The sequence below is a fragment of the Oryx dammah genome, unplaced genomic scaffold (genome assembly GCF_014754425.2).
Source record: "Oryx dammah isolate SB20612 unplaced genomic scaffold, SCBI_Odam_1.1 HiC_scaffold_26, whole genome shotgun sequence".
In the NCBI taxonomy this organism is placed as follows: Eukaryota; Metazoa; Chordata; class Mammalia; order Artiodactyla; family Bovidae; genus Oryx; species Oryx dammah.
Window position 1 is genome coordinate 99,332,403 of NW_024070210.1, and position 7,820 is coordinate 99,340,222.

A 7,820-nucleotide genomic window follows, 5' to 3' on the forward strand; every position below is an offset into this window, starting at 1 on the left:
TCATGGAAAAAGCAAGAGAGTTCCAGAAAAACATCTATTTCTGCTTTCTGGACTATGCCAAAGCCTTTGACTCTGTGGATCACAATAAACTGTGGAAAATTCTGAAAGAGATGGGAATACCACACCACCTCACCTGCCTCTTGAGAAATCTGTATGCAGGTCAGGAAGCAACAGTTAGAACTGGACATGGAACAACAGACTGGTTCCAAATAGGAAAAGGAGTACGTCAAGGCTGTATATTGTCACTCTGCTTAATTAACTTATATGCACAGTACATCATGAGAAATGCTGGACTAGAAGAAACACAGGCTGGAATCAAGATTGCCAGGAGAAATATCAATAACCTCAGATATGCAGATGACACCACCCTTATGGCAGAAAGTGAAGAGGAACTCAAAAGCCTCTTGATGAAAGTGAAAGAGGAGAGTGAAAAAGTTGGCTTAAAGCTCAACATTCAGAAAATGAAGATCATAGCATCTGGTCCCATCACTCCATGGGAAATAGATGGGGAAACGGTGGCAGACTTTATTTTGGGGGGCTCCAAAATCACTGCAGATGGTGATTGCAGCCATGAAATTAAAAGACGCTTACTCCTTGGAAGAAAAGTTATGACCAAACTAGATAGTATATTCAAAAGCGGAGACATTACTTTGCCGACTAAGGTCCGTCTAGTCAAGGCTATGGTTTTTCCAGTGGTCATGTATGGATGTGAGAGTTGAACTGTAAAGAAGGCTGAGCACTGAAGAATTGATGCTTTTGAACTGTGGTGTTGGAGAAGACTCTTGAGAGTCCCTTAGATTGCAAGGAGATCCAACCAGTCCATTCTAAAGGAGATCAACCCGGGGATTTCTTTGGAAGGAATGATGCTAAAGCTGAAACTCCAGTACTTTGGCCACTTCATGCGAAGAGTTGACTCACTGGAAAAGACTCTGACGCTGGGAGGGATTGGGGGCAGGAAGAGAAGGGGACAACCGAGGATGAGATGGCTGGATGGCACCACGGACTCGATGGACGTGAGTTTGAGTGAACTCCAGGAGTTGGTGATGGACAGGGAGGCCTGGTGTGCTGCGATTCATAGGGTTGCAAAGAGTCAGACACGACTAAGCGACTGAACTGAACTTCCTTAAGAATTGAATGGTTTCATATCCTTGTACTCCAAGGGACTCTCAAGACTCTTCTCCAGCACCACAGTTTGAAAGCACAGTTAGATTCATACCTCCCAGCTGGCAGCAGGAGAAATTCCAAGTAGATCATGGAATTAAATGTGAAAACTTTACTTCTATTAAATGAACACATTGGAGAGCTCTATTACAATCTTGGAGTAGGAGAAGGCTTTCTGATTTTGACTTAAAATCAAGAAGTTGTAAAGGAAAAAGGAATCAGTGTGGAATGAAAACACCAGAAGTAAAGTCAAAAGATAATTGGTTAACTGAGGGGCAGAGATTGTAACTCGAATCCTGAACAATAAGTTCATCTCCCTATTGCATCAGAGCTCCTACAAATCAAAAAATAAATAAATAAAAGATATCAGCCTATAGAATAACATAGGGTGATAGGCAAAGAGATAAACATTTTTCCACTAGAAAAAAAGCCCACAAATGTCCCTTACACATATGAAAAGTTGTTCAGTTTCACCTCATTCATATTAAGAAACATGAAAAATAAAAGTATCCTGAAATATTATTTTTCAGCCATCTGATTGGCAAAAGTTTGATAACCCTCTGTTGACAAGGTTGTATAAAAAGAAAGATCCAGTGAGAATATAAATTGGCATTACTCCTATGAAGGACAGTTCAGCAGTTAGTCCAGCAATTCTGTTTCTGAGACTACATCTGTGAATTCTATAGATTCCACAATCTACAGATATATTTGATTATATACAAAAAGATTTTTCAGGGCTAATATTTAACTGGAACATACACATAAAACCCAATTGGTTAGTTCATGGCCAGTGTCTCTCCTAAAATGTCAATGTCCCTGTTTACTTAAATCTGAAAATTTTAAAGATTATTCTTTTGGGTATGTAGAACTCTATTGTTTGTGAAAAAAAAAAATTTAGGGACAATGCAGCCCACCATAGTGAACTAATTAAATAAGCTTCGGTGATCCTTACAATGGAATATTATAAATCCGTACAAAAAGGTGAGTATACTGAGGCTTCCCTGGTGGCTCAGTGGTAAAGAACCCACCTGCCAATGCCTCCAGGAGACACAGGTTCTATCCCTGATCAAGAAGATCCCGCAGCCCACAGAGCAACTAAGCGAGTGCGCCACAGCTTCAAAGCCCAGAAGCTGTACCTGCTGAGCCCGTGCGCCATCACTGCTGGAGCTGCCAGCCTTCGAGCCCGCGCCCTGCCACAAGAGCAGCCCTGCAGCGAGGAGCCTGAGCAGCGCACCTGGGGAGAAGCCCACACGGCAACCAGACCCAGCCCTGCCGGAAACACGTGGATAAGTATGCCAAAACGGAGGGCCACCATTAAAAAAAAAATGAGGGTACATATCTGTACGTAGGGATACGGAAAATTCTCCCAAACATAAAGTTGGGGGAAAAAAGGAAGATGCTGATCAGTACTTGTAATACTCCAGTTCTGTATAAAAAGAAAAATAACCATCATTAATATATCAAAAGCATTCATCGTGATATTTGATTATAAAAATGTAAAGAAACTCTGAAGGAAATACTAGAAAAATAACAGTGGTTCCCTGTATTGGGGAGATGCAAACTGAGAGGATGAAAAGTTTTCATTATATATCATTTATTTTTCTTTCATTTTTGAGCTATGGTAATGTATTTGCTCAAAGTTTTTTAAAAATTTATTAAACATCTACAATTGTTTACCATCGCATGCAGTTCCAGTTCCAAATCTTTAACTTGGGATTCAAGACAAATCATAATTTAGCTCAAATCAACCATTTCATGGTGAATTTGTACTAATTTCTCCTAATGTCTACTCCTTCCCCTACTGCTCCCCACCCCAGAAACACACACACACACACACACACACACACACACACACACAGCCTTCCCTGGATCTTCTCCCTAAAGATAATCGCTGTTAACAGTTTTCACTTCAGAAAAAAATGGCATATGCATATGCCTACTTTTATATTAGCTATATAACATTTTTGAAAAAATGTATACCTGTGATCGTGTTTTTATTTATTGTATGTTTTAACCATTTTTATATAGCATGAATATTTTCCACTTATTTATGTATTTTGTAATTTTTCATGGCTTTTTAAATGATTAGATAGCATTGCATCGTCACAAGGATACATCTTAATTTAGCTTATTTCCCTTACACAGTTAGATGGTCTCTATTATATTAATAATCGTTGGTACAAGCTATGCTGCAATAGACATCTTGTCATTTTTTTGCCGTAATATCAAAGTACAGTTGTTAAGGAAATGTTATGTGTTTTTGTAAATTTGATTGATAGTGTCAAATTGACTTCGCAAGTTATATGATGTACACTTTCAACAAGTATATGAAAATACTCCTTCTTTCCTCATTCTTTCACCAATATTATTTGAAATTTCCAAGAGTTGCCTGATAAACAAAAAAGTATTCTCTTTATTCTTAATCATCATTTCCTTAATTATGGGGTTGAGTATATTTTTATATGTATATAGGAATTTTTTTGTGTGAACTGTCTATTCTGCTTTCATGGATCAGGTGAAGCCCTCTTTTCTAGTATGACTGCAGGATTTAGAGTTGTGTTAGAAAGGCTTCTCTACTTCCACATGCCTCTCTCTTACACACACAGAAGTTCTCCTACACCTGCTTCTAGTCTCTTACATATCTTTAAATATTTAAATCTTTAATCCATCCAGATTTGACAAGAGTGGGAAAGAGCTGGTATATCCTAAAAAGTAACATTGTAATTAATTTTTTCCCCAAATGTCTCAATTTAACCTCCTCTACAATCTATATCTTCTCCACTAATTTGAATTACAATATTTGTTATATACTGAATTCCCATAGGCCATATGGGAATTTTTAAAATATTTATTTATTTATTTTATTTGTTAGGCTGCCTCAGCTCTTTTTTAAAAAAATTTACTTATTTTGTATTGAAGGATAATTGCTTTACAGAATTTTGTTGTTTTCTGTCAAACCTCAACATGAATCAGCCATAGGTGTACATATGTCCCATCCCTTTTGAACCCCCCTCCCCTCTCCCTCTCCATCCCACCCCTCTAGGTTGATACAGAGCCCCTGTTTGAGTTTCCTGAGCCATACAGCAAAATCCTATTGGCTATCTGTTTTACATATGGTAATGTAAGTTTCCATGATACTCTTTTCATACATCTCACACTCTCCTCCCCTCTCCCCATGTCCATAAGTCTGTTCTCTATGTCCGTTTCTCCATGGTTGCCCTGTAAATACTTCAGTACCATTTTTCTAGATTCCATGTATATGCATTAGAATATGATATTTATCTTTCTAACTTACTTCACTCTGTATAATATGTTCTAGGTTCATCCACCTCATTAGAACTGACTCAAAGGTGTCCCTTTTTATGGCTGAGTAATATTCCATTGTGTATGTGTACCACAACTTCTTTATCCATTCATCTGTCGATGGACATCTAGGTTGCTTCCATGTGCTAGCTATTGTAAATAGTGCTGCAGTGAACAATGGGATACATGTGTCTTTTCCAGTTTTGGTTTCCTCAGGGTATATGTCTAGAAGTGGAATTGCTGGGTCATATGGTGGTTTTATTCCTGGTTTTTTAAGGAATCTCCATACCGTCTTCCATAGTGACTGTATCAGTTTACATTCCCACCCACAGTGCAAGAGCATTCCCTTTTTTCCACAGCCTCTCCAGCATTTATTGTTTGTAGACTTTTTGATGATGGCCATTCTGACTGGTGTGAGGTGATATCTCATTGTACTTTTGATTTGCTTTTCTCTCATAATGAACGATGTTGAACATCTTTCCATGTGTTTGTTAGCCATCTGTATGTCTTCTTTGGAGAAATGTCTGTTTAGGTCTTTTTTTCCACTTTTTCATTGGGTTGTTTCTTTTTCTGGTATTGAGTTGTATGAGTTGCTTGTATATTTTGGAAATTAATCCTTTGTCAGTTGTTTCCTTTGCTATTATTTTCTCCCATTCTGATGTCTTTTCACCGTGCTTATAGTTTCGTTTGCGGGTGCAAAAGCTTTTAAGTTTAATCAGGTCCCATTTGTTTACTTTTGTTTTTATTTCCATTACTCTAGGAGGTCGGTCATAGAGGATCTTGCTGTGATTTATGTCAGAGAGTGTTCTGCCTATGTTTTCCTCTAAGAGTTTTATAGTTTCTGGTCTTACATTTAGGTCTTTAATCCATTTTGAGTTTATCTTTGTATATGGTGTTAGAAAGTGTTCTAATTTAATTCTTGTACATGTAGCTGTCCAGTTTTCCCAGCACCATTTATTGAGACGCTCTTTGTCCCATTGTATATTCTTGCCTCCTTTGTCAAAAATAAGGTACCCACAGGTGCATGGGTTTACTTCTGGGCTTTTTATCTTGTTCCATTGGTCTATATTTCTATTTTTGTGCCAGTACCATACTGTCTTGATGACTGTAGCTTTGTAATAAAACCTGAAGTCAGGGAGCTTGATTCTTCCAGCTCCATTCTTCTTTCTCAAGATTGCTTTGGCTATTTGGGGTCTTTTGTGTTTTCATATGAATTGTGAAATTTTTTCCTCTAGTTCTGTGAAAAATGCCATTGGTAATTTGATAGGGATTGCATTGAAGCTGTAGATTGCATTTGGTAGTATAGTGATTTTCACAATATTGATTCTTCCTACTCAGGAACATGGAATATCCCTCCATCTGTTTATGTCATCTTTGATTTCTTTCATTAGTGTCTTATAATTTTCTGTGTACAGTTCTTTCATCTCCTTCAGTTCAGTTCAGTCGCTCAGTCATGTCTGACTCTTTGCAACCCCATGAATCGCAGCGCGCCAGGCCTCCCCGTCCATCACCAACTCCCGGAGTTCACTCAGACTCACGTCCATCGAGTCAGTGATGCCATCCAGCCATCTCATCCTCTGTCGTCCCCTTCTCCTCCTGCCCCCAATCCCTCCCAGCATCAGAGTCCTTTCCAATGAGTCAACTCTTCACATGAGGTGGCCAAAGTACTGGAGTTTCAGCTTTAGCATCATTCCTTCCAAAGAAATCCCAGGGTTGATCTCCTTCAGAATGGACTGGTTGGATCTCCTTGCATTCCAAGGGACTCTCAAGAGTCTTCTCCAACACCACAGTTCAAAAGCATCAATTCTTCAGCGCTCAGCCTTCTTCACAGTCCAACTCTCACATCCATACATGACCACAGGAAAAACCATAGCCTTGACTAGATGGACGGCAAAATAATGTCTCTGCTTTTGAATATGCTATCTAGGTTGTTCATAACTTTTCTTCCAAGGAGTAAGCGTCTTTTAATTTCATGGCTGCAGTCACCATCTGCAGTGATTTTGGAGCCCAGAAAAATAAAGTCTGACACTGTTTCCACATCTATTTCCCATGGAGTGATGGGACCAGATGCCATGATCTTAGTTTTCTGAATGTTGAGCTTTAAGCCAACTTTTTTGCTCTCCTCTTTCACTGTCATCAAGAGGCTTTTGAGTTCCTCTTCACTTTCTGCCATAAGGGTGGTGTCATCTGCATATCTGAGGTCATTGATATTTCTCCTGGCAATCTAGATTCCAGCTTGTGTTTCTTTCACTCCAGCGTTTCTCATGATATACTCCGCATAGAAGTTAAATAAGCAGGGTGACAATATACAGCCTTGACATACTCCTTTTCCTATTTGGAACCAGTCTGTTGTTCCATGTCCAGTTCTAACTGTTGCTTCCTGGCGTGCATACAGATTTCTCAAGAGGCAGGTCATTAGGTCAGTTTATTCCTAGATATTTAATTATTTTTGTTGCCATGGTGAATGGGATTGATTCCTTAATTGCTCTTTCTGATTTTTCATTGTTAGTATACAGAAATGCAAGTGATTTCTATGTATTGATTTGTATCCTACAAGTTTTCTAAATTCACTAATTGGCTCTAGTAATTTTCTGATACTATCTTTAGGGTTTTCTATGAACAGTATCATGTCATCCGCAAACAGTGAGAGCTCTACTTCTTGTTTTCCAATCTGGATTCCTTTTATTTCTTTTTCTTCTCTGATTGCTGTAGCTAGGACTTCCAGAACTATGTTGAATAATAGTGGCAAAAGTGGACACCCTCATCTTGTTCCTGATTTTAGGGGGAATGCTTTCAGTTTTTCCACCATTGAGAATAATGCTTTCTGTAGGCTTATCATATGTGACCTTTACTATATTGAGGTAGGTTCCTTCTATGCCCATTTTTTGAAGAGTTTTAATCATAAATGGGTGCTGGATTTTGTCAAAGGCTTTTTCTACATCTATTGAGATTATCATATGGTTTTTATCTTTCAGTTTGGTAATATGGTGTATTCCATTGATTTATTTGCATATATTGAAGAATCCTTGCATCTCTGGAATAAACCCAGCTTGATCATGATGTATGAATTTTTTGATGTGTTGCTGAATTCTGTTTGATAAAATTTTTTGAGGATTTTTGCATCTATGTTCATTAGTGATATTGGCCTGTAGTTTTCTTTTCTTGTGTTATCTTTGTCTGGTTTTGGTATCAGGGTGATGGTGGCCTTGTAGAATTAGTTTGGAAGTGTTCCTTCCTCTGCAATTTTTTGAAAGAGCTTTAGAAGGATAGGCGTTAGCTTTTTTCTAAATGTTTGATAGAATTCTCCTGTGAAGCCACCTGGTCCAGAGCTTTTGTTTTTTGAGAGACTTTTGATC